This window comes from Peromyscus maniculatus, chromosome 5, assembly GCF_049852395.1.
Source record: "Peromyscus maniculatus bairdii isolate BWxNUB_F1_BW_parent chromosome 5, HU_Pman_BW_mat_3.1, whole genome shotgun sequence".
In the NCBI taxonomy this organism is placed as follows: Eukaryota; Metazoa; Chordata; class Mammalia; order Rodentia; family Cricetidae; genus Peromyscus; species Peromyscus maniculatus.
In genome coordinates, this window is record NC_134856.1 from 115,875,059 (window position 1) to 115,902,727 (window position 27,669).

The 27,669-nt window shown below is 43.6% G+C and overlaps 1 long non-coding RNA gene and 1 other non-coding gene across 2 annotated transcripts; both read right to left on the bottom strand.

Annotated features, from left to right (window-relative positions):
- Positions 1-2,753: 2,753 nt before the first annotated feature.
- LOC121829581 (uncharacterized) lies at positions 2,754-27,178 on the bottom strand. The gene is made up of 4 exons (XR_013051565.1): positions 26,848-27,178; positions 24,807-24,952; positions 5,926-6,025; positions 2,754-5,726 (listed from the first exon to the last, which is right to left on the bottom strand). It is a non-coding gene; the product is annotated as an uncharacterized LOC121829581 (long non-coding RNA).
- Positions 9,609-9,690, bottom strand: Trnaa-agc (transfer RNA alanine (anticodon AGC)). The gene has a single exon. It is a non-coding gene; the product is annotated as a tRNA-Ala (tRNA).
- Positions 27,179-27,669: the final 491 nt, after the last annotated feature.

The following is a 27,669-nucleotide window of genomic DNA, read 5'->3' on the forward strand; positions in this document are numbered from 1 at the left end:
AATGGATAGAGACACTTCTCTATTAAGGAAAACATCTTAAAACCTGCTGAATGGAAATATCTACTCACTGAAGACCATTATTACTAACATCTTGGTATCTTTCTCCCCACATTTGTTTAGGTATATATGATTTTATCATCGTTGAGAACATAACACACATGCAACTTGGAAGCTTGTGTTGTACATTTTGCTTACATTCATCATACACTTACCATCAAAAGTTCCCTGGAGCTACAGTTTTCAGGAGTTCTATACTATGTCATTGTAAGGATTTTCCATAATTTTTCTTAGGCTGTTTACAGTTTTTCTGTATTGTAAAAAATATGGCAGTGCACATATTTGCAAGCTTTGGATTGGTTCTTTTGCAATCTGAATTCTTTGTGCTATTCTGATTCTGAACCTGATGATAGGGAGCAGCTCATTTTGCATTCCTCGGATACAGTCTGGTTCTTGGAATGGGTCCTAATTAAGTTTTTATTGCTGTGATAAAAACACTGACCAACTTGGGGAGGAAAGGATTTATTTGGCTTATATAGCCCAGGCCATAGAACACTGAAGGAAGCCAAGGCAGGGATTCAAGGCAGGAACCTGAAAGCAGGAACAGAAGCAGAAGCCATGGAAGAATGCTGCTTAGTGATTTGTTCTCCACTCTTTGCTCAGCCTGCTTTCTTAGAGTACATGGGATCATTTGCCCACGGGTAGCACTGTCTACAGTGAGATGGATCCTCCCACATCAATCATTAACTAAGAACCCCTTCCCCAAGACACTTGCCTATAGACCAATCTGATGGAGGAAATTCCTCAATTAAGATTTTTTTTTTCCTAGATATGTCTAGTTTTGTGTCAAGTTGAAAAAAACAAACAAACAAACAACCAGAACACACTGTAACAGCATTGAGATCCAAGGACTCCTGGTAAGAATAGATGAGATATTTGGAGGCCAGAGTGAAGCCTTTTTTCACACTCGATTGCTGGGTGAAGGTGCTAACTGAGCATGATGGATGTGATATTTAATTACAGGTGTCAGCTTGAAAAACTAAGGGATATATTAATGCTTGGAAAGTATTATTTCTGGGCATGCTTATGAGTGTTTTTCATTCATAGACATGAAACATTGCCATTTTAATCTAGGTACCAAGCTAGGAGCAGCCACCTTTATCCAATTCAATGGACTCCATCTAATCCATGCAAGATCTGGAAAGAATGAAATAGTGGATAAAAGGTTATGTCTCTCCCTCACTCCCTCCTTCATCTTCTCCCCATCCCTCCTACCCTCTTTTCCTCTCTTCCTCCTCTTCTTTCTCTTGCCACAACCTTCTTTTGCCCTTGGGCATCAGTGGTTGAGGCCCTTCTGGCCTTCAGATCTGGGACTTATACAACAAGCCCTACAGATCTTAGGCATTTCAACATGGATTGGACCATCCTACCAACTTCCCTTATTCAAAAGCATGCAGATGGATTATCCTGAGATGTCTCAGTCTCCATAGTCATACAAGATAACTCCCCTAATAAGTTTCCTGATCTATCTATGTTTCTATCATCTCTTTCTATATCTATCAATCATCTATTATCTATCTTCCTATCAACTATCAATCATCTATCCACCTACCTATTGACTATCTATCTATCTATCTATCTATCTATCTATCTATCTATCTATCTATCATCTATCTCTCTATCTATCTATCTATCTATCTATCTATCTATCTATCTATCTATCTATCAACCATCCATTATCTATAATCTATCTACCCATCCTATCATTTATCTAGATAAGTAATTCTGTCTTCCTGGAGAATTTTTACTAATAAATAGGGCAGTGTAAGTGTCCTCTCCAATTCTTTGTGAGATGCATGCCATTTTTTTTTTTTTTTTTTTTTGTCTTGGAAGAGTCAGAGGTCATGGGTCATGAGAGGATGGTTGCACTATTTGGCCAGACAACATATCTCTTGAAATTATCTTTTCTGTTTTCAACAAACTCTGAGCATTTTAATTGAGACATAATTAACATAACATGCAATTAACACTTTTAAAGTATCCAGTTCAATGAATTTTCATATAAATGCAAACTGTCCAAATATCTCTACTACTTGCAGAATGTTTTCATCAGCTCCCAAAGGGAATTCCAAGCCCATTAGCAATAACTCTCCACACTTTCCCTCCCTCCACCTCTGACAACCACCGATTTGCCTTCTGTCTCTATGAATTGACCTATCCACACTTCGTTGAAATGAATCTACAATGCACGACTTTCTGGGTTTGATTTTCTTCCTTTTCTTTTTGAGAAAGCATCTCATGTAGTCTATGCTGGCCTTGAACTTAGTAGGTAACTGAGGCTGACCTTGAACTCTGGTACCTGTGGAGGTCAGATAAAGTCATTGAATACTCTCAAACTGGAGTTACAGATGATTGTGAGCCACCATGTGGATGGTGGGAACCAAACCCAGGTCCTCTCAAAGGGCAGCAAGTGTTTTTAACTCCTGAGCCACCTCTCCAGCCCTCTGTATTTCTTTACTAGATCTTAGCCATTCTATTTTAGTAAAGTTGAAGGGCAGACATGAGCTTCACTGAAAGGCATGCAGGCCAGCATGGGAAGCAAACATTCAAGCAATTGTCCCTTAGGTTACAGAGTACTGCTGGGCCTGTGACAAGAATGGATGATTCTGGCCCTCTGACTGCTCTGTGCTTGTGGGAGATTAGGAGAAGTTTGTTTCAAATCCCAGCTGCTCTCTATTCTGTCGAGGTGTGTCTTAGTCTATTTCCTGCTTGGGCTCTTTATGAGGAAAAGAGGTGCATTTAACTCAGAGATTCAGAGTCTGTATTAGTTTCTTTTTTTGTTGCTGTGATAAGACATCCTGATGAAAGCAGCCTAGGGCAGACAGGGGTTTTACTAAGACTTACAGTTCCAGAGGGTCTACAGTCCACCCTGGTGGCAGCGGCACGAGGTTCACTTATCACACTGCATCAGCAGTCTGGAAGAGAGAAGTGAAAAGGAAGTGTGGCCAGGCTATGAGACCGCAAAGCCTGACCCCAGGGACCCACTTCCTGCAGCAAGGCTGCATCTCTCAAAGGTTCTACCACCTTCTCAATCAGCACTGCCATCTGGGGACCAAGTGTTTAAACACATGGGCTTATGGGGGACGATTCACATTCAGACCTCTACAGAGTCCAGGCAGCATGGCTATGGTTGACTCTGGTGAGGTCCTGCTTCGCTGCAACATGGTGATGGCATCATGGGGAAAGATGCAAAAAAGAAACATTACATGTACGACAGAGAGCCAGAAGGATTTAGGGAGCAGCCTTTTATAATAACAAAGTGTTGTGAAGCTAACTCCTGGGGTCCGACGAGAAGGAGAGAAGGACATTAATCTCCTTCAAGGACAGCAACCACAGTGAGGCAGTGATCTTCCACGAGGACACCACCTGTCACATCGTCACTCTGGAGACTGACTTGCCAATGCATGAGCCCTTGGGGGAATGAGGCACATCCAAGTCATAGCAGTGTTTATTTTTAAAAGGTACTTAATTTCTCATGGTATGTTTCCTGCCTTCATAATAGAGGCATGATCTAGGTAGTCTATGACCTCATGGGCCTGTGTGTGCAATATAAATCTCACATTTTTTAAGTGAAATTATAATTGCCAGGCCACCTCTCTCAATCTGGCTGACAGAACTCTCATTCTTATGAGCCCCCACCCTAGCTGAAGAGCTGTTGACAGTTGATGACTTCTAGGGGGAGGGAGAGTCAGTTTCATAACGACTGTAGACCTTGGTAGACCCACCAGGCTCCAGTAAATAGCCCCAAATCCATGAGTATATGGGCAGCACAGATGAGAATCAGTGGGCTAGGTAAAAGGAGGACATAAAATTGGGATGGGGTGAAGGGTGGGGAAGGTATCTTGTAGAGTTAGGGGGTGAAGGGATGGTTACAAATCAAAATATTTTATATGCATGTCTGAGATCCTCAAGATTTAATGATATTTATACACACATACAACTCAACATGATCATCCTTCTCAGTGTCCCCTGCTGGTCTCTGTAAGTCCTTCAGAGCAGGCCTCGTGGGCACTGTCAGTACGTCAGCTGCAGTCACCTGCAGTAGCACACTGTTCCGCATAACCCCTTTCGTACCTGCTCCCACCACGTACCTCATTTCTGAGGTTCTTGTCACCGCTTTTCCAAATTCCAGCAAAAAGCTGCTCTTTCAAGATCCATTCAAAACTCCCTGCTATGGCCAGAGTGGGAGGCACAGCCTTGCTGGAGGAAGTGGATCATGGGGGGGCGGGCTTTGAGGTCCTAGAGCCTGCCCCACTTCCTGTTCACCCTCTCTTCCAGACTGCTGATGCAGTGTGGAGAGGAATGTGTCAGTGCAGCCAAGGCCAACGTCCCCTGCTTTTCCAGTGAAACAGGCAGCCCTGGGCAGCCCTGGGCCCCAGCTCTCCTGCAAAGTTCCGTAAGCCTCAGGGCTTCCTGGCCTTCCCTGCCTTCCCCATACTCCAGCCAGACAGAAGTGCTTAGTAATTTCCCCACTTTCTCCTGGCTTCTCACTGTCCTGGCTTCTCCAGACCGATTTCCTTCCTCTGCCCTGCAAAAGAAGCCTTCACAGAGAGAAAAGAGGTATCTCACCATCATTAGGTGGTACTTGCCCTGGGAACAAGGATGTTCTGTGACAATTGAAAACAGTATCACTTGAGCAGAGCATGGTGGCACACGCCTTTAATCCCAGCACTCATGAGGCAGAGGCAGGCATCTCTGGGTTCAAGGCCAGTCTGGTCTACAGAGTGAGTTCCAAGGCAGTCAGGGCTACAAAGAAAAAAACCAAGGAGGAGGAGGAGGGAGAAGAGGAGGAGGAAAACAAAATGGTACCACCACAAGGTGATGTGGGATGGATGGGAATGGTGTCAAGTTCTTGGCACACAAAAAAGACACCCCCTCCCCCCCGTACTGTAAAAACATCAAAGGTGACATTTCTACTGCAATGTATATTCATTTTCCAGCCCAGAGGAACTGGGGCCTGTATGTGACCCACAAAAGACCACCGCCACCCATTTTTCTGGATTTATGCAGCTCTGTTTGCCACCTAGACATGGCAGAAGCTTGGAATTTGAATTCCTGTCCCCTCAGCTCACTGGACCGGGCACTGTGGAAGAGGGACCCTCTCTCTGTTTGTGGGTTTGGCCTGGTTGTGGCCACAATGTCCAGACCTGGGAGTTTAACTGTCTCCTCCCCACTGCCCACAGGCCAAGGCTTTTGGAAACAGTCACCCCTATTGGCTTCCACCGAAGACAGAAGCTTGGATCCTCCCCCCAGGCAAGGTCTTTTCCATGGAGAGTCCTCCATAGAATCCCTGGGATTAGGATGCCAAACCTCTCTCCAGCACTTCCAGGCCCTTGCCACGTGAGCGCTACTTTTGCCTCCTGCTTCTCACTGGTTTTGACAGCAGGCCAGGGCTGGCACTCATTCTGGCTGTGTTGTTCCCTCAGCAACTGCTCCACGGTGGCAACCGGCCCCTCCCTCCCCCACTCCACAGCTGGTGAGCCTGAGGTACAACCTCCTGGGCTGAAGGCAGACTCAGAAATGGTGAATCAAATTACAGAAGTGGGTCAGCCAGGTGGTTGGTGAGGTGTGTTCTGTGAGGAAGCGGTGGTCAGGAGCCTGGCCAGGACTTCTCAGTTCCTCTTTCGGTTCCAGGGCAGTAGCAGCTGCTGTGTGTTCCCAGATATGTGCTTGATGATTCCAGATGCCGGAATAAAGAAACAGAGGAAGGGTTCTGTGAGTCAGATCTGGAGAAGAGTAACAGCCTCCCCATCAGCGCGCGCGCGCGCACACACACACACACACACACACACACACACACACACACACACAAGAATGAGTCCCCAAACTCAGGGAGCTCACAGTCACATTTGGGAGGCAGTAACATACCACATAATGGCACACGTGAGTGGCATTGCTGCAGGAAGATTGTGAGTCACTCTGGGAGTGGGTAAAGACTTCAGCAAGGAGGAGGTGGGTGCAATTTTACCTGGTGAGCAAGATCAGGGAACATTTTTGTTAGAGGAAATGGGTACAAAGGGCTTTGGTATCACCCACAATCTGCTTCAACACCCTTCAGGGCCATACTCAATTAGCATCCTGGAGTAAAAATAACACATTTTGGCAGAGAAACTCCCAGAGGCCAGACAGCATTCCAGGAGCCAGGGAAGGCATGTGGGCGAGTGCAGATGAAGCCTCCAATCAGGCCAGTCAGTTTGCAGAGCTCATCTCCTCCCAGCTCCCCTCCTCCATCTATTCCATCTTTGCTAGCCCACTCCAATCCAGCTCCTCTGTGTTCTTGTCTGACACAGACTTTTCCGGTGTCCTTCCTCTTTCATGTTCTCCTCTCCCAGAGAACAAAGTCTGGCCTGGTTTGCAGAGTCCCTGAGCTTCAGCCTCTGGAAAGATGGGCATCTCCTAAGTTATCTGACAGCATGTCCCTACCTTCTCTCACTTCTTTCTACCTTTCATCACAATTCTCTCATCAGACCCCTTTTACCCTAAAGCATCTCAATAGTAATGAATTCTATTGGGTTTTCTTTCTTTTATTCCTAAGTGTATTTACAATAACTAATATATTTGTGCACAAAGTACTATTAATGTCCCTTTACACCCTAAACTGATTAGTGCTGCAAAGGTGATTGTTTTATGGCTTATTATTACTCTATTTCCATACAGGTCTACTCTGGATAGCCACTGTTACTGTAGACGGTATTCAACTTGCAGAGAACTAGGGGGAAGCTGGTGCCCTGAACACCAGTCTAACAGAAAAATGACACCTCAATACCACTACAATCTACTCCCCCTTAATTACTTCAAACACAAGAAGAAAAATGAACCAAGTTAATATAAAATTCAACTCACATTCTAACTCTCTATGCACAAACCCGACATGAAAACACATGAAAAACTTAGACAACAGATCTTTCAAAATCTACCAATCCTTAAGTACTGACTCCTAATGAGAGTAACTTAGAGGAAATAAAAAAATGATAAATTTATTCAAGGAAGTGAAAAGAGGTGACAATACTTGCCTTAGAATTCCACAACACACACAGAAATACTAAGAAGATGAGGCAGACAATATAGGATATGAAAATGAAATTCAACAAAGCAGGAAATACTGAAAAAACTATCTGAGCTGATGTTAGAAATGAAAAAATGCAGCAAGTCAAATAAAAAATCATAAGCTCATGGGAGGACAGGCTATAAATGAAGACAACAAAAGAGATTTAATTGTAGGAAGTGAGGAGTTGACTGTTTGAAAAGACAAACAATATCAACAAACCCTTCCTAGTGAATTTAAAGAAAGAGAAGACCCAAATTTCAAAATTAGAGATGAAAAGGAAGACATTACAATAGATAACAATGTGATTTAGAAATTAAGACTTACCTTGAAAACCTATATTCTACTAAATTTCAATATTAACAAAACAGACAAATTTCTAGATACAAACAACTTACAAAAGTTAAATCAAAATGAGAAAAATAAGCAGATAACAAGTAGCAAGACTGAAACAGTCAATGAAAAATCTGTTATGTGAAAGAGCCAGCTTAGATGGATTCACTACAGAATCCTATCAGTCTTTTGAAGGAGAACTAACACCAATATTCACCAAATTATCTCCTAAGACAAAAAAGGAAGCCACACTTGGAAACTCATTTTACAAAGTTGACATTACCCTGATACTCAAATTAGATAAGGATGCAATGAAAAAATGGAATTACAGACCAATCTCTTTAATGATGATAGGGGCATTTTTTCAATAGAATGCTTGCAAATCAAATTCAAGAACACATCAAAGAAGGCATTCATCATGATCAGAACTACTTCATTTCAGAGATGTAGGGGTGGTTCATTGTATGAAAATCAATAAATGTAATATGTTATATAGTTGGACTCAAGGACAGGAACCATGTGATCATCTCAATAGATGTGGAAAACACCCATGACAAAATCCAACTTCCCTTCATGATTAAAAACTCTGAGGAGACTAGGAATGGAGGGAACATAGCTCAACAGAAAGCCTATATGACAAGCCTCCAGACAATATCACATGAAATAGAGGAGGACAGTCAGGACATTTTGGTTAAGATAAGGAATAAGACAAGTATGTCCATTCTCTCCATCCCTATTCATGATAGTACTCGAAGTCTTAGATCAAGTAAGAGACAAGAGAGGTAAATTAAAAGGATTATATGATTATATACATTAGAGCTTCCAAAAGACTCCACCAGAACATTCTTAGAGCTGAGAAACACTTTCATCAAAATGACACAATATAAAATTAGTATGCAAAAAAATCAATAGCCTCTCTATGTAGCAATGACAGACATACTAAGAAATGAATGAGGAAAACAATTTCAATTACAATAGCTTTAAAAATACTTTGGAATAAACCTAATCAGGGAAGCAAAATACCTATACAATAAAAACTTTAAAACATCAAAGAAGGTACTAGAAGATGGAAAGTCTTCTTATGGTAATGGATTTGAAGAATTACTACTGTGAAGGCAGTTGTCTTACCAAAAGCAATTTACAGATTTAAAGCATTGCCCATCAAAATTCCAACACCATTCTTCCAACTCTTAAAATTCATATGGAGGCACAAAGACCTAAGATAGCTAAAGCAAACTTGAACAATTGAGTAATATTGAAAGCATCATAATACCAGATTTCAAGTTACACTACAGAGACACAGTAATGAAAATAACATGACATTGGCACAACAGGCACATAGGTCAGTGGAGTAGAACAGAGGACTAGATACAAGCTCACACTGCTACAATCACTTGATATTTTACAAAGATGCCTAAAATACACATTGGGTAAAAATGGTGCTGGTCAGACTGGATAGCTACATATAGAGGAATGAAACTAGATCCTTACCTTTCATTCTTTACGAAACTCAATCCTGGTTGGGCATGGTGGTGCATTCCTTGAATCCCAGCAGAAAGGCAGAGGTAGGAGGATTTCTGTGAGTTTGAGGTCAGCCTGATCTACACAGTGGATTTCAGGACAGCAAGTTCTACATAGAGAGATCCTGTCTCAGAAACAAACAAACAAACTAAACTAAACTAAACTAAACTAAAACTAAAATAAATAGCAGCAGCAGCAGCAGCAACAGACATTTAACTCCAAGTGAATCAAAGATCTAACATCCGACTTGAAATGCTGAAAGTGCTATAGAAAAAAAGTAAGGACAACCCTTTAAGACAAGGGCATAGTGTAGGTAGAGTTTCTCTGTGTCTTGGCAGCCTCTCCCAAATAACTATCCAGAGACTTATTATTTATTATAAATGCTTGGCTGATAGCTCAGGCTTGATACTAGCTAACTCTTACATTTTAAATTAACCCATATTTCTTATCCACCCTCTGCCATGTGCTGTACCTTCTTTTAATGTGGCATGTTCATCTTGTTTCTCTCTGCATTTCTTGAGACTCCTTAGACTCCACCCTTCTTTTTCCCAGAATCCTCTTTTTCTTTCTTTCTTTCTTTCTTTCTTTCTTTCTTTCTTTCTTTCTTTCTTTCTTTCTTTCTTTCTTTCTTTCTTTCTTTCTTTCTTTTTTCTTCTGGAGCTGGGTATCGAACCCAGGGCCTTGTGTTTGCTAGGCAAGTGCTCTACCACTGAGCTAAATCCTCAGCCCCCAGAATTCTCTTAGTCTGGTTCTCCCACCTAACCTTATCCTGTCTAGCTATAGGCCAGTCAGCTTATTTATTAAACCAATCACAGTAATATATATTCACACAGTGTAAAGGGATATTCCACATTTCCCCTTTTTGTCTAAATAAAAAAAGGTTTTAACTTTGTCATAGTAAAATGATATACAACAAGAAGTTATCAAGTAAGAACTATATTTACAATATTTTGCTGGTGGAATGATTAGAAGTATTAGGGTCAAAACAACCTCAATCTATTCTCAAACTTTAAATGGGTAAGAAGCCTGGCTAGCTCAGTCGATAGAATGTGAGACTCTTAATCTCAGGGTCATGGGTTCAAGGCCCACATTGGACACCATTTGTAGGGAGATTTTTCTGTCCCTCCTGCCAGCTCCCAAATCATGATATGAAGACTTATTATTAATTATTAAAGCTCAAATTATAGCTTAGGCTTGATTCTAAGTAGCTCTTATAACTTAAATTAATCCATTTCTATTAGTTTACTTTCTGCCTCGTGGCTTTATTACCTGTACTCTGCCCATGTTGCTTTCTTGCCTCCTCTGTGTCTGGCTGGCAACTCCTTGGGACTCTGCCCTTTTTATTCCCAGTGTCCTCTCTGCCCCAAATATCCTGTCTAGCTATTGGCTATTCAGTTTTTTATTAAACCAATCTGAGTGACAAATATTCACAGTATAAAAAAAGATTATTCCACAAGAGCATAAATAAGGCCTTTCTGAGTAAGAACTCTAGTCACTTAGAAAATAAGGCTAATAACCAGCAATTGCAATTTATGAGATTAAAAAGATCCTTACAGAAAAGAAAATGGTTAGTTAAGTGAAGAGACAGCCTATGGAACAGGAGAAATCTTCATATATATATGGACAGCTACATATCTGACCAAAGATTTTTACAGAGTATACAGAGGCCCTCCCCCCCCCCAAAAGTCCTATCAACAGGGAAACAGCAATACAGTGTTAAAAACAGACCACAGATGGGCTGGGGAGATGGCTCAGAGGTTAAGAGCACTGACTGCTCTTCCAGAGGTCCTGAGTTCAATTCCCAGCAACCACATGGTGGCTCACAACCACCTATAGTGAGATCTGTTGCCCTCTTCTGGCATGCAGGGACACATGCAAGCAGAACACTGTATAAATAATAAATAAATAAATCTTAGAAAATAGACTAAAGAATTTAACAGAGTATTCACAAAAGAAGAAACATAAATAACAAATAAACAATTTAAAAATATGCGACATCTTTAGCCATTTAGGAAAAGTGAATGGAAACTACATTGAGGTGTCATCTTACCCCAGTAAAGAAGGCTGTCATTGGGAAAACAAATGGCAGCAAGTGCTGGCAATGGTGTGCAGAAAGGGGAACCCTTATGCACTGTTGGTGGAACTATAGATTTGTACGGCTACTATGGAAAGCAGTGTAGGCTTCTGAAAACCCTAAACGTACAACTTCCATATGACCTTGCTAAACCATGTGCCCAGAGGACTTTATCCTACCAGGGAGCTATTGCACATCCATGTTCACTGTTGCTCTGGTCACAATAGCAAGGAAATGGAATTAGCCTAGACGTCCATCAACCGATGTCTGGTCACAATAGCAAGGAAATGGAATTAGCCTAGACGTCCATCAACCGACGAGCGGATAATGAACATGTGGTGCTTATGAACTATTCAGCCATAAAGAAAGATGAAATTTTTAGGAAAATCGATGGGATTGGAAAATGTATTAATGGAGGTAGCTCAGGTTCAGAAAGGTTTAAGTAAGACAGGAGGTTGAGGGAAAGGGGGGAGGGTCAACCAAAACTAATAATGTGTGTTAAAGCCATAAGGACATCTGATACTTGATAATCTAATAAAAAATAAAGTACAAAACTGTTTCAAGAAATATCTCATATGGGTGGGTGAATTTTCTTTTTTTTCAGAAGCTGTGGATTTTAAATGAAGATTCCAGTGTTAGAGGTAGGCTACCTTTATATGGGTTGTTGGTCAAGAAGGAAGACCTCAATATAATACAGGCAATTCCCACTGCCATTGGTTGTTCACCAGAAGAGTCCACACAAGTTGGTTGCAAGACATAGAGAAATTCAGCTGGAACTTGGATGGAAGCTTCCTCTTTGCCAGCTAGCCCTCTGTGTTGGTCAGGTGTTTGTTTGTTTGTTTGTTTGTTTGTTTTTTTCCAACTTGCTATATAGTCATCTGGGTAGCGGGAACCTCAATTGAGAAAATTCCTCTATCAGATTAGCCTGTAAATCAGTCTATGGAGCTTTTTTTTTTTTTTGACTAATGATTGACATGAGAGAGCACAGCCCACTGTGGGTGGTGCTACTGGTTGTAGTCCTGGGTTATATAAGAAAGTAAACTGAGCATTGCTATGAGCAGCAAGCCAGTAAGCAGTGTTTCTCTATGGTCTCTGCTTCAATTCATGCCTCCAGGTTCATCTTGAGTTCTTGTCCTGGCTTCCCTCAGTGATGGATTACGATCCTGGGGTTGTAAGATGAAACGAACCCCTTCCTCCTCAAGTTGCTTTTGGTCTCTGTGTTTATTACAGCAATAGAAAGAAAACAAGAGTACGCTTATAGGGCCAGAAGCTGTTATGCAGGCTACTGGGGAAGTATGGTCATCATAGTCTTACCTGTGGACCTCACATACAATAATACTGTCTGGTCAGTCAAGAAGGGCTCATTGGTGCAATAGTGGCAAATCTGCTGGGAGGTGGGAGTGTCACCAACCACTTCCTGGTTAGAGTTGATACTTGGTCCACAAGAGGGAATTCATGTCTGGTCCTATAAAACTAGCCAAAAGTCCATGGCTGGAGAGGTCATAGGTCCTAGTGGAGAAGATAGTTTGTTGTTTTGCAAAATGGACCTGATATAGTTATCCAACTGCCTTCTAAATAACTATGTTTATGCTTATAGAATACTGTCACTTTAGTCAGAGAAGCTCCCTTGTTGTGATGGTCATCAGTGACTACAGAAGCTCTGAAGTGGTCCAAGTACTGAGGATAAATGACTATTGAATGCCCAGTTGTTGATGGGCATTGATCACCCTTTCAAAGCTAACGGAACATCCTAAGAGAAAGGGTGGAAAGGATAAGAACCATAGGAAGGCAGGAATGACATGGGGTGCTGTAGTTGGAATTTTCTTTGGGCTACCAACGAGCTCCCAAATAAAGACACAGAGACTTATTATTCATTATGAATGCTTGGCCTTAGCTTAGGCTTGTTCCATTAGCTCTTTTAACTTAATTTAACCTGTTTCTATTTATCTACATTTTGCCTCAGGGCTTTTTACCTTTCTCTCATTCTGTATGTCCTACTTCCCTGCTTCCTCCATGTCTGTCTGTCCGGCCCCTGGCATCTTCCTGGTATCTCTTTCTCTTTCTTCCCCTGAACCTAAATTACTAAATTACTCCTCCTACTTACTCTCCCTTCCCAGAAGTCCCACCTATTCTTCCTCCCTCACTTTTGGCCATTCAGCTTTTTATTAGACCAATCACGTGCCTTAGGCCAGCAAGGTAAGACAGCAACACATCTTTACATAGTTAAACAAATAATCTGCAGCATAAACAAATGCAACACATCTTTACACAGGCAAACAAATGCACCACATCTTTGCATGGTTAAACAAATATTCTGCAACAAGGTGCAGACTTCTGGGCATGAGTTGGTTATTACATTCTTGAACTCATAGCATCTGTGATATCTTCACAATATCTCCACAAAATTGGGCCCATCAATACCTGCCCTGTCACAGAACAGGAGTGAGATCTTAGATTTCAGCCTCTCTTGCAGTGTTATATTAATGATCTCGGGGAAGGAGACATTGTCTTCAGGAGCCCCTGGAAAGGTGTTCATGTTCTGGAACACAACCCCTCACCCATGGTCCTGTAAGCAACTCTCATGATTCCCACTGGATCACACACACAATAAAAAATGTCAAAGTGGAAGTGGGGAGCTAGCTGAGGTGAGAAAGGGGACTAGTGGAAGTAGAAGGGGACACGAGAGGGTAGTGGAGAGGTATGTGAAGATACGACTGGAATACATCATGTACATACACTATAAGTCAATAATGAAAGCCATTATTATGTATAATCAGTATACTCCAATAAAAGCAAATGATGATGCATTTGCTTGCACTCCCCTTCGAGACTGTACCCTGGATTTGAATCCTTCCTATTGCCTTGATCTGTCAGTATGTGTATGTGTATGTGCAGTGACGTAGGGGACAATGGGATTTGACCAGTAGTCTGGGATGATTGGGACAGAAGCAAGACTGTTTAAAGGCTTTAGATACAGAGGCAAACACTTTGGCTTTGGAGTTTACACACCGGGGCCAGGAAATTTTTTTTTTTTTAACCCTAGGGTTTTGGTTTGCCCAAGTCTTAAAATGTTTTACAAGTCAGCACTCCTGGCATCTCTTTAGGAGAGAGACAGAGCATCATAGGATCAGGAACTTGTGGTTTAGCATCAGGTTAGAGCTGGCTGGTGGGAGCTGCCTGCTTTGCCCCTTTCTTATTGGGTACCCCATTCAGTCTGCCCCTTTCATGCCACAAGAGGCATCAGGTTTAAACAGCAGAAGGTCTCCTCTTTTGTGCTCTCCTCCCCTCCTCCCTTCCCTTCTTCTCCTTTTCCCCGCCCCCCTTGTGCTCCTTTTCTGTCCTTCCAAACTCAGGGCTTTGTATCTTGCTAGGCTAGTGCTCTACCACTGGACAAAATCCTCGGGCTTTGTACATTTCCTAAGACAACTTTACTCTACCTGCAGTTAGTCCCAGGCAATTTAAAAATGGTTTTCTTTTGGCCACGTAGAGAAGTAGAGATGTTACTTCCCCCAATCCCTGCTCCCCTTATGCCCCTTAGAGATAGGGATACTTGTGGGGTGAGGGGAGCCTCAGATCACCTCCAAGGATTAAGCTTCATGTAGACCTTTCAAGCTTCGCTCATGTTCATTTGCCACAAACTCAACACAGTCTCCCCAGAAAACACCTGTTCATTAACTGGAAAGGAAATATTTAGAAAAGGATAATTGCAGAAGTGTTGTGGAGAATGGAAGAGGGGGTACCCTCTCTGACACCAGAAACATGTGTGGTCCACTACAGTCCTCTTCTCTACTGTACTAACAGCTGGCAGAGGAGGAGAAGGAGGGACATGATGATTCCATTCTTACTGCTAACATGTATATCCAGGGCGCTGCTAGGTGACCCACCAGAGTGACTCTTGTTCTCCATTTCTGCAGCGGGACACGATTGCATAATGCCACTCAAGTGTCACGCAGAGGTGACACCGGCAGTAGCATTTGCCTGGTGATGAATCTCTTGGTCTTTGTCTCTTGTGAGACTGATGCCATTCATATATGCCATGTTGCCCGCTGATTGAATCAGCTCATTCGATGCCACTTTTCAGCAGTGCACTTTCAAGTGAAATAATGCTCCTTTGCAGGTGTCTCCATGGCAAATGTCAACAGCAGCAGACACAAAGGCTTGGAGTTTCCTGCCGAGCATTTGCTCTCTCTGGCTCAGCACTCATATGGCTGCTGGTAACCAGGAGTGTGCCGGCTGGGGTCTAGGAAAGGAGGTGGCAGGGATAATTAGGACAGGGGCTCACTCTTGTCTCAGCAAGTGCTCTGGCCTAGTGTCTGCTCTCTGGGAAGCAGATTCTGAATCCAGGATTTGAGAGCAAGGAGTTGGGTGGCACCCTGGAATTCTGGAAGTACAAAGAACCAGGGGAGGTGGCCAAAAGAGGGTGCATGGAGAGTCAGCAGCCCTGTATGAGCTCAGCCATGCTTTATTATCCAGTGTAGAACACAAGCTGTTATCTCTCCTGAGAGGTGAGGGAGCCAGGGATTCATTGGAACTCTTGTCCTGCTGCTGAAACTGTCCTAGAATGCAGGATCTGGTAGCCAGACAATGTCTTCAGGCAAGGAATATGGGTGCTGGTGGTGGAAGCGGAAGAGACTGTCCCACAGAGACTAACACTCAAGGCTATGATTGGAACAGTGACGAAATCCGATGCACATTCTTGTTTGGGGGCGTGGGTGGGGCTTGTTTTGTTATTTTTTGTATTGTTTCTTGAAGCAGGGTTTCATGCAGCCTAGGCAGGTCTCAAACTTACCATGTAGCTGAGGATGACCTTGAACTTTTGATTCCCCAGCCTCCACCTCCCAAATACTGCTGCATGCTCTCTGGGGACTTACTGTGTACTGGAAATGCCTTATGACCCTTACAGAGATAGGCTATTGTCTCTGCCTGTAGAGAGTCAACAACTTAGAAGAAACAAGGAGCTACACAAAACGTCAGAGAGGAGATATTTTGTAATGGTAAGCAAGAAGGCTCTGTTAGGCAAAGTCTCCACTGGAAGGTACCATCTAAGCTAGGCCTAAGTTAGGACCATAACTGCTTCTGCAGTGTGGGAGTGGCATGTGCAAAGGTCCTGAGGAGAGCGAATTGGCAACAACTTTTGAAAAACTACAAAACTTTACTATGCATAGATGGTAGAGGTCAAACAAGAGACTAGGGGTAAGAGAAAGGGGATATGGATGGGATAGAGGTGCCTAGGGGTCGAAGCAGATGATGGGCAAGTCAGAAGCAGTGTGGATAGTTCCTGGGGGCTTCTTTATTCCCCATGACAAACTACTGCTGGTTATGATTCAGGTCCTTAAATAATTGCCTCACCCACACTCTTCACAGCATGACCTTGACAGCCCTCCCAGAGAAATGAGAGCTTTGTGCTCCTTCGCAAGAGTGGATGGGCTGACTGCTATGGTGATAGGACTATGTGACTTAGAGGCAGGGTCATATAAAGCACTATGCTGGGAACTTGACTTGATTGTGTCCCCAAGGATTTATGTGTGGGAAGCTTCGTCTTCTGTAGCAGTGTTCAGATGCAGTTGGAAGGGGGCTTGGTGGGAGGTAGTTGGAGGCACTCAGCCCAGAAATGATGAGTTCAGGTCTTATGGAATAAGTTAGTTCTTATGAGAACAGGTTGTTTTAGATAAAAGCCATTCTATAATGTGATCTCTTCTGTATGTGGATATTTCCCTTTGCATCCCTCTTCCATGCTGTGTTTAGCTAAAGAGTTCCCACTAAAGGCCAAATAAGTGAAGCTCCTTGATCTTGGAACTTCAGCATCCCAAACTGTGAGCTAAATAAGCTTTTTTTCTTTATAAGTATCCAGCTTCAAGTATTTTGTTATAGCAACAGAAAACTGGACCCATCTAAAAAGGAAGATCTCCCTTGGTTTTCTAGGGATATTTGTCTTTGGAGTCTTGATCCTCATTTAGAATGTTTGAGATTGTGAGGAAGCTCAGGCCACACAAGGATGTCATGTTAAATTGCTAAAGCCAACAGCCCATTGAAATTCTATGAGAGACTTAACATCAGCTGTCAGATACATGAGCAATGATACTTCCAGATGACTTCTTCTCCCAGCTGTTGAGTCATCTCTGATAACAGAGTCATCCATCAATGAGCCCTCCTGTCATGGCTCCATACTCTGTGGAGCACAGATAAGCCATCCCTCAATTTGCTCCCAAATAATCCATGACCCACGGAATCCATAGTGTATTCGGTTGGTTATTTTATATCACTATGTTTGGGGATATTTTGCTATGCAGGCATACTCTTACTGTGAGAGGACATGCTTTGTAGCAGAGTCACGTAAAAGATAGTCACATATTCTATATGACATCTGTGATACACATATAAATACCATTTGAAGGGAAGGCCATGGACACATTCTCACAGTTGTCTGGAGTTTTCAGGAGTGGCTTCTTGAACTTAAACTAGCTTGAAGGATTGTTGACCACATTGTGTTCACTCCCACTTGGAAACTGAACCCTACATTTCACTAGGCACAGCACTCCTCTCCCACTCTCAGCCAGCTGGTCTCCCTGAAGTAGGCAGCCCAAGGGGGAATTATGATTGCATTGAACCATAGTGATTGGTTCAGAGCCAATGGACTTGAGGTCACACGTGTGACTCCTTGGAAAGAAAAGCCCCAATGCATCAACTCTTGTCTAGAGGCTTTGAGAAAACACTTAGAATGGTCTGATGCTGGAGACAGTCCTTTCCCTTCAAGGTAGAAGGTAGGGCCTAGGGATGCTGAAGCCACTATAACATGAATTGCTAAATGGTCTTATTAATAAAAAAACAAACAAACCCAGAGCCAGATATTGAGGTGCAAGCTGAAAGATCAGAGGAACAGAACAAGCCAGCCACAAGTTGTTACTGCTAGGAAATCCTCAGCCCAAGAGAGCTACTTCCTGTATACTCATGCCTTATATACCTGCTGTGGGATGGTCTGTATGTCAAATCTGTTGCTCTGATTGGTCAATAAATAAAACACTGATGGCCAGTGGCCAGACAGGAAGTATTGGCGGGACAAAGAGAGAGAAGAATTCTGGGAAGTGGAAGGCTGAGTCAGAGAGACACTGCCAGCCGCTGCCATGACAAGCTGCATGTGAAGATGCCGGTAAGCCACAAGCCACATGGCAATGTATAGATTTATGGAAATGGATTAATTTAAGCTATAAGAACAGTTAGCAAGAAGCCTGCCATGGCCATACAGTTTGTAAGCAATATAAGTCTCTGTGTTTACTTGGTTGGGTCTGAGCGGCTGTGGGGCTGGCGGGTGACAAAGATTTGTCCTGACTGTGGGCAAGGCAGGAAAACTCTAGCTATATATACCTTTCTGTGACCTGCCATCTTACTTCCTCTCTCTGCTCAGCTGTATCACTTCCTCTTTCTGCTCAGCTCTATCACTTCCTATCTGTCTGTGTACAGACCTTCAGACCTCTATGGTTAACTAGTGCTGGCATGTGTCACCATGGCTGGCTCTGTTCCCAGTGTGGCCTTGAACTCACAGAGATCCGGATGAATCTCTGCCCCCCAAATGCTAGGATTAAAGGTGTGTGCTACCATTGCCTGGCCTCTATGTTTAATGTAGTGGCTGGCTTTTTCCTTTGATCCTCAGGCAAGCTTTATTTGTTAGAGCGCAAATAAAATATCACAAGCCAGGGCATGGCCATTGAGGGAAGTTGTGAATGATGCATGGAGGGTATACTGGAGAGAAAGTATGGAGTCAGGAAGAAACCAGGCCCCAGGTGACAGCTTTTGATTTGCTACATAAGCCCTGAACCAGAAACCTGACTTTGTTCTAGATTTTTTTTCCACCCCCACACTATTAAGCTATTCTGCTGAATTTCTGTGGTTTGCATCAAGAAGAATCCTCTCTGATTCAGCAAAAGGAAGATTTTGTTACCTGTCGATGGGCCACAGGATTTGAGGCAAAGGGAAAAGGACAGTCAGTCAAGCATGTCTAGTAAATGTGGCCTGTCCTATTTAGAGGGAGACAAGTTCCAAGTCGATAATAATTTTTGGCCACAATATTTTCTAGTTACATTTTGTTCTTTAGTTGGCCAATAAGTATGAATGTAGAAGCCCACTGCATGCAGGGAATATGATGCAGAATTAGAGAACTATGGTCCCTGCCTTCATGGGACTGAGAGTTCAGTGGGAAAAACTGACATTTAAGTATCTATAAAGGGGATAAATGGGGAACAAGAGAGAAGGATGATATCATGGGAGATGTACTGGGATCTCAGAGCAATGTCTTACAAGGTAGAAACATGATCAGGAGATGAACGCCAGAATAACTGGCTTGCCCATGTGTCTGTATGAAAGTCCACAGCTGAGGATGATGCTAGAGGCTTGTAGGAGAGAGGATGCTGCTGGGCAAGAAGTGCTGACACTCTCTGCTAAAGTGCTCACAGTGGAGAGAAAGGAAAGGATCACAGAGATGCCCGAAAGAAGTCGGAAAGAACTGTGAATGGAGGAATTGCCCTGAATGAAGAGAATGGCAAGAGGAGAAACAGTTAGAAATGGGGAGGCGGTCCTTTAGGAGGAAATGAAAAGCCCCATTCTCCCCACTGATTACCAGTTCACTAAAAACTGCCAGGAGATCTCCAAGTCACCAGAGCTGAACCATCGGTGGCGGAGCATGGGGAAGCAGCTGAGCAGGCACAAGTTGTGGTACACAGAAGCATGGGGTTTCTGGTAGATTTCAATCACCCTGAATTATTCTTTTTGACCCCTGACAGCATCCTCATTTTTTCCTCACATTATCCTCACGAGTTACACAATCTACCTTAGGCCTGCGCAGACACATTTCACTAATAGGGGAGGTAGAAATTTCCTATCAGGTAAGGATGTTGTGATGAATGTAAAGGAGAAGATATTTAAGAGAAAAATAACTCAGTGGTAACCATTAATCGAGTCCTCCCTGTCTTTCCCTGGATCCCTCTTTCATCTTGCTTGACCTAATCCTCTGAATCACATTCAATAAGAGAAGTGAAGACAATATAGAAGGCACCGAGCATCTGCTGTGATTAATACAGCCTTCACACATGGCTGAGGTGCTCATTACAGAGCTGCCACTCTTTCCTTTGGGGGAATTAAAAAGGTGCAGCCTACAGGATCTGCCCTGTGGGCACCCTTGGAAGTCCCTATGAGATGCCCTTGCCAGCCTTGAAAGAATGTGTAGAACTTCATGTCCCTAAATTCTTTTGTCACTCCCTAGAAATCACATTGGAGGACAATTGCTACCCTTTCCTCTTTGAACAAATTGTGAGAGTGATGAACCAGAGTCATTCTGAATCTTGAGGATCATCAAGAGGGACACCAGACTTCAGTGAGCATTTATGTTTAATGTTAAGATTCCCTGAGCATGTTGGTGCTCAATACTGGCCACATGTAAGCCAGGGTGACAGACAGACAGCAAGCAACACTACAACCAATCAGACTGTGGGTGAGGCTTGGACGGGGTGCAGAAAAGGATTGGGACACAAAGAGGGAGCACTCAGAAAGACCCGTCTACCCCACAGCTCAAGCTTGTACTTTCACAGGTAGCCACAGACAACCACCATGTTGTGAAAGAGTTCTTGTGTGAGCTCAACTTCTAAAACATGTAGATTCTGACTCATTTCAAGGAGCATCATTCAGTGAGCATGGGGGAAAGGGCAATGTTATGAGTTTAAAGATTTTTGGGGGGGATTTTGATGGTATTGGTTTTACTCAAGGCTAGCTCAGTGAACCAAGGACATTATTGGGGTTACTTTCAGGAGTGTGGGTGACTCAAAGGCAGCTGTATCACCTGTATCACCACGAAGTCCACTTAGTATGGTGATCACTAGAGTTCCCTGCACAACTTGCAGGCAGTTCCACTAAAGATACCCTCCCGTCGGCAATTGTTCCTGCTCATAGGGAGTTACTGCTCATTGGGGAGGGGCCTTGAGAGTCTTCTGGCTCTCTTGGGTGTTTTGTTACCCCCACCACCTCTCTTTCCACAAGGGAAATAGCTAAACAAGCAGGCTTTGATGAGGGCATTTTCTGTCCATATTGACTGCAGAGCCCAACTATCATTTCAGAAATGGTGTTGGGTGGGACTTGCCCTCAGAGAGGTTCTAGACCTGGCCCTATCACCAACCCAATGTCTGATTTTAGATGGGTTAGATAACCTGTATTTTTTTTTGGATTTTAATTCTTTCTGGTAGAACAGGTGTCTTCTGAGATTGCCTCGTTGTTGGCTTCTTCATCCATCAGTTCTGCTATGCAGTTGTTGAATCCCTCCTCTTAGGATCTGATGGATTCAATAATTAAAGATTAGAAACCTGTATTGGGGCAATGGGGAAATGGCTAAGTGGACAAAGTGCTTACTATGGAAGCACAAGGACCTGAATTTGGACCTCTACCATCCATGTAAGAAGCTGGGTGTTTGCTTATAATCCCAAATGCTGGGGGTGGGGTGAGACAGAAGGACCCCCAGCGTTGGTTGGCCAACCAGCCTACTCAATCAGTGAGCTCCAGTTTCAGTGAGAGACCTTGTCTCAAACAACAAAACAAACTAACAAACAAAAACAATGTGAAAAGCAATGGAGGAAGACATCTGGCAACAATGTTTGGCTTTCACATGTGCACACTTGGGGGAGAGTGCTTTCTTGCACATATGTACACACACACAAACACACACACGTATGCATGAGTATACACACACACACACACACACACACACACACACACACACACACACACACACACAAAATCTGCATTATTCTTAGTCCAAAAAACTGGGTGTTTGGAACAACAGACATCTATTGTCTCCTGTTTCTGCAGGTCGGATATCCAAAAGCAACATGTTGGCAGAGCTGGTTCCCTAACATCATAAACTAAAGTAACATCAGAGCACTGTGTAACTCCTCATAAAGACTATGAGAGAAAACCTGCTCTATGCATCCTGCAGAGCTCCTACTGGTTTGCTGACAGTGTTTGGCATTCTTGGTTGGCAGCATCACTGCCGTCTCTATCTTCATCATCTCATTTCTGAATAAAGTCACATGTAGGGTATCTTAGTAATTTATTTTCTTTGACTATAAATGAGTACCATAAGCTGGGTATTTATGAATGATAAATATTTTCTTAGCTCATGATTCTTTTTTTTTTCCTGGAGCTGAGGACCGAACCCAGGGTCTTGTGCTTGCTAGGCAAGCCTCTAACACTGAGCTAATTCCCCAACCCCTTGGCTCATGATTCTTGATGAGAAGTTCAAGGGCATATTTCTGGCCCCTGTTGAAGACCTCCTCAGGGTATATCATAATGAAGCAGGGGCATCTTATGATGAGACAGGGTGAGGTGCTGGCTAGTCTCTTTTCCTCTTTATATAGAACCATTAATGTCATCACAGGGCTCTACCCTCTTGACCTCCTCTGATCCTAATTGCTTTCCCAAGGCCTCAGTCCCAAATTCCATCAACATTGGACTTTGAGGACTAGGTTCCAGGACACATTTGGAGGGACATATTCAAATCATAGCATAAGGGATCTAGCATATAAATTTGGGATGGGATGCTCAATAAAACATGTGACAATGTCCAGATGAAAAAACGTTACTAAGATGAGCCAAAAGTTCCCTGCAATTGAGTTGTGTGTCCATGCCAGTCAGGAATATGTGTTGCTGACCATAAAGCCCATGAAGTGTGTGCTGGAAAAGACCTTATGAAAGGCTAGGCATTTCTGGCTCCAGGGGGACCCTGGCCTAGGAAAGACACCACATCACACAGCACACTGCCCTTTCGATGGCCCTGCCCCAGTGTTGAGCATAAGCAGTGAAATTCGGTGAGGTGTGTTCATTGGCCCACTCTCTCCTCAGTTTGAAGAGTCACTAGGGAACCAGCTCCAACCTGCTGCCTGGTAGCGCTTCCTCCTCACTGGATCTTACACAGCTTAGTTATCTTTTTTTAAAAATTCTTTTAACTTTTTTTGATTCTTTGGGGGTTTCATATAATGTATTCAGATCCCACTTATCTCCCTGTCCCCTCTTGTCTGCCCTCTGCCCTTGCCACCTCTCTCCCAAAACAAAACAAAATTTAAAAGAAAAACCAAAAACCAAACCAAAAAAACAAAACAAAAAAAATAGGAAGAAGAATCTCATTGTGGAAGCTGTAGTGTGGCCCATTGAGTCACACAGTTTACGCTTTAATCCATTCATCTTTACTTGCAAGTAGCAGGGCCAGTTCTCCTGATCTCAGGTCCTCAGAACTGGCTCATTCACACTCACACAACCAGGGCCAGCTCTCCTGTTTTGCCCAGGCGAGGTGCAGGGCCCCCTCTCCTGATTACTATAGGGGTAATATAAGTAGGGGGATCAGCTCTCCTGCTCTCATGTCCCCAGAGCTGGCTCACCTTGTGCTGCCCAGGTGAGGTGCATGCCTGTGGTGAGGTGTGGGGCCATCTTTCCCTAGTGCAGGGGATGGGGGTTGGGGGCAGTTCTTACCTGAGAAGTGAGACAAGCTCTCCCGCTGCGGGCTCCAGTGAGGGGCAGGGGCAGCTATCTCAGGGCCAGTGAAGGGTGGGGCTGGCTCAGGACAGCATGATTCCAATGCGCCCCCTTGAGCTAACACAGGCCAGGAACATCATCAAAGACCACATAGACCCAGACATGGCCCTCAGAACAGCTTAGTTATTTTATCCCACTCTTAGTTAATCCCATTAAGAGTGGGGTAATTTTGAAAATTGATCTATAGACTATTTAGCAAGTCAATAATAGATCTAAAATTGCATACACATATATGTTGTGGAGTATTATTTTAAGATGTGTTACATTTGTTTATGCTATGGAACATTTGTTCAATGATGCAGATATGTTGCATTCTTTCATGTTTAACTCTGTAAAGCTGTGTTACTTTGCCTGTCTATAGCAAGGCAGGAAAAAGGATAGGTGAGGTGGTAGGCAGAGAGAATAAATAGGAGGAGAAATCTGAGAGAATGTTGGAAGAACAAAAAAAGAAGGGGCCAGCTACCCAGCCACAAAGCCAGACATGGAATAAGAAGGAAAGAAAAAGATATACAGAAGTAGAGAAAGATAAAAATCCAGAGGCAAAAAGTAGATGGGATAATTTAAGTTAAGAAAAGCTGGCTAGAAACAAGCCAAGCTAAGGCCAGGCATTTATAAGAAAGAATAAGAATAAATAAGTGTGACTTATTTGGAAGCTGAGTGGTGGGCTCCCCAAAGAGACAAAGAATAAAGAGCAAAGAGCAACAACAATAACACATATAAGTTAAAAATCAGTATGCTGCCTGTGATGACTGGTGTTTTAAATTTGAGAGACTCCATAATCACCTGAGAGACCCACCTCTAGGCATGCCTGTGGGAGATTGTCTTGATTATGTTAATTGAAATGGGAAGACCCGTCATATTGTGGGCATGACCAGTTCCTGGCTGTAGTGGGTAGCTGTTCCAGCTTAGACCTGGAAGTACTACCCCTAGTGAGGCTTCTGGTAACCGCCATGCCTGCCTATGACCTGCCCCTGAGGGGGTTGCTGAGATGGGAGCCCTTAAGACCAGAGATCCGGATGTGCTGGCCCTCTTGGTTTCTGGTGATCCTGGATGCTGGATGGCAGATTAAGTCAGAGTTCTCCAGAGAACTCTGCTGGGCTGTACCTCACCTCTCCTGGTTCTTATAACCAACTGCTTTACTGGCTGTAAGTTACCCCAAAATAAACTTCCTTTTTAACTACGTGGAGTTGCCTTGATAAATCCCCACATTACCTGGGCAGAAGATCCTGTGCTGTATAAAATGGAGAAAGGGAGCTGAGTACTAAGATGCACCGGTCTTTCTTTGCTTCCTGATGTGACCAGTTGCTCCAGACACCCGCTACCTTGTCTTCCCTGCAGTGATGGACTGCATCTTGGAACTGTAAGCCAAAGAAAACTCTCCTTAAGTTGCTCATCATGCCGGGATATTTTATCACAGCAACAGAAAAATTAACAAACATGTTGCCTAACTGTAACATAAAGAAAATAAATTAGTAATGGAATATTTCAATATGTAAATGTATGGGTGAGTGTATTGGAAAGTACTCCAAGTGTTATTCTACTGCTTTCCTTACATTTCTTTTCCTTCCTTCCTTCCTTCCTTCCTTCCTCCCTCCCTCCCTCCCTCCCTCCCTCCCTCCCTCCCTCCCTTCCTTCCTTCCTTCCTTCCTTCCTTAATTGGAAATTTATACAGTATATTCTGATTGTGTTTTCCTCTCCTTCATGTCTTCCCAAACCCTCTGCACCTTCCCACCCATCCAACTCCATGCCTTCTCTCTCTCTCTCTCTCTCAAAAAAAAAAAAGGCAGATTTTTTTCCTTGTCATCATTCCCTAAATAATACTTCGTGGTGAGCACTTACACAGCATTTCCCTTGTGTTATTGTAAGTCTCTTAGAGATGATTTTCCTTGTCCCACCCTACCCATTGGAATCATGTCATATACATTACACCGAATATCTTATCTATTGAAAGATTATTTTGTGACTAGTGGTCCAGAAAAGGCTCCAAACTGACATGATGATGTGTTCACAGGGACAAAGCTTTTGATGCCTGAACTGCACATTGTGCTCTGATATTCCTGGAGTCGATTTACAGGACATAATAGAATGTGCCTGGGTTCTATGCTAATACAACCCATATTTTATATGAGGGACTTGACCCCCTTGCTTTGTATAAGGGATCTGACACCTTGACATCTTCAGGAGTCTGGAACCCAGCCCCTGCAGTCTCAGAGGCATGACTGTGACGATGCTTAGGACAGGTTAGCTCTTTCCTGTTGGCTGCTGTTGTGTGCTCTGTGGGAGGTGGGGTTGTATTTCCCTTGTATTAGCTACTCTTCTGATAAAGCACCATGATCAAAAGCTACTTCTTAGAGGAAGAGTTTATCGGGCTTCTGGTTTTAGAGAGAAGAGAAGCATGGCAGCAAGGGGCAGTGAGCTAAGAGCTCAGAAATTCGAACGCAAGCATGAAGCAGAGCGTGCACAGGAAGTGGGGGCGAGGCTATAAACACCGAGGGACCACTCCCAGTTGACATACTTCCCCCAGTAAGGTTCCCTCCCGAAGGCTTTGCAACCTCCCTCAACGGCGCTACCAACAGGGAACCAAGTGTTCATATATCTAAGCCCATAGGGGATATTCTCATTCAAACCACACCCACAGAACGCCAGGAACATACCACCAAAGATCTTTTGACATCACCAAAATGGCCTCATATTGACTAAATCACCCTGGCTGACAAACTCTTGTTGCAGAGAATGAAAACTCTGGTCCTGCAATCCAGATGATCCATCTGTAACTTGTACAAATAACTGAAAAATCTGTGCCATAGATCCTGGACTGCAAAATGAATGGTGGACCCACATGATGTTGCTGGGAATAAAGTTAGAGATGTGGATTGAACTTTCCTAGCATATAGGAAAATGCATAATGAGTGTGAGATTTGATTATCACAGGAAACATTCCTGCCCTTAATCTAGGAAAGAAAACATTACAATAAGTAAATATGCCTGGCATGAGGAGCTAAACTCCACACACCACTGTTCCCAAGGAAGGGGACTCCTGCCCACTTGATCCTGCAAGTCACTGAGTGAATGAGTTCTCTTTCCTGGGACCTGTATATATTCTCAGTCCATCAGTCTGGAGGCAGCTGTACTACTAGCTCTAGTCAGCCAGTTCTAACAAACAAATTAGTTAGTCTAGTACGTATTACCCTGAACTCAATTTAAAGTGAATGTTTCCTGACTCCTGAGAGTCAGGGAGGAGAACCTCACTTACCTTGTGTCTAGCGCCAGGCCTGTGTGAGAAATGGGCGAAGTCAACCATGCCTAGAATGTATCTTCTGCTTTGATGTGCCCGGGGCCTGGCCCATGCTCAAAGTCCTTCTCTGGGGAGCCAGGGAACTGGTCTTCCTTGGTGACTTCTGTGCAATCACCGTTGCAGTTCCTAGCACACAGATGATGTCCCCTTCTCCTGGGGCTCCCTTTTAGGCTCCTTCAGTGAACTGCGTTGGAGTCTCCCTTCTGCTTTGCTGCCCCGTCCCTGCAGGCAGCCTCTGCTACTGTCTCACATGCTGCCTCCAGCAGCTACTCACTGTAGTAGGTGAAGCTGCAGGCCTCACGACCAGTGCGCATGACAGCACAGGCTGCCTCACTCCTTAGGCCTAGAGGAAGCATGCTAAGCCAACCCAGCAAACTTGAAGGCTTGGCAACTAGCCTAGAGTTTGGGGAAGCAACCTCTGTCTTCCTTATGTCGTGTTGGGGGTGCCTGATGCTGGCAGTGTGCAGTTACCACCTCTGGTGGGCACCATTCGGCAGGGTTCATATTATTTAAAGTGTAGGAAGATGTGGTCTTGGAAGCCCCAGACAAACTGGAGAAAAAGATTTTATTTGAGTATGCTGATGGCCTCACACCCTGGGCCTCTTGTATCACAATCAGCCTTTTCAGTATTCTAAAGGCCCAGCCACACTGTTGGATCCCTCCTCAGGCTGTGTCTAACAACCAGGCTCTTGGAAACCCTGCATGTTATGGTTACAGACTCTTTAATTGACCAGAAGGGATTTCTTGAAAAAAGTTGGCTGCCTGGCATGGTGCCAAATG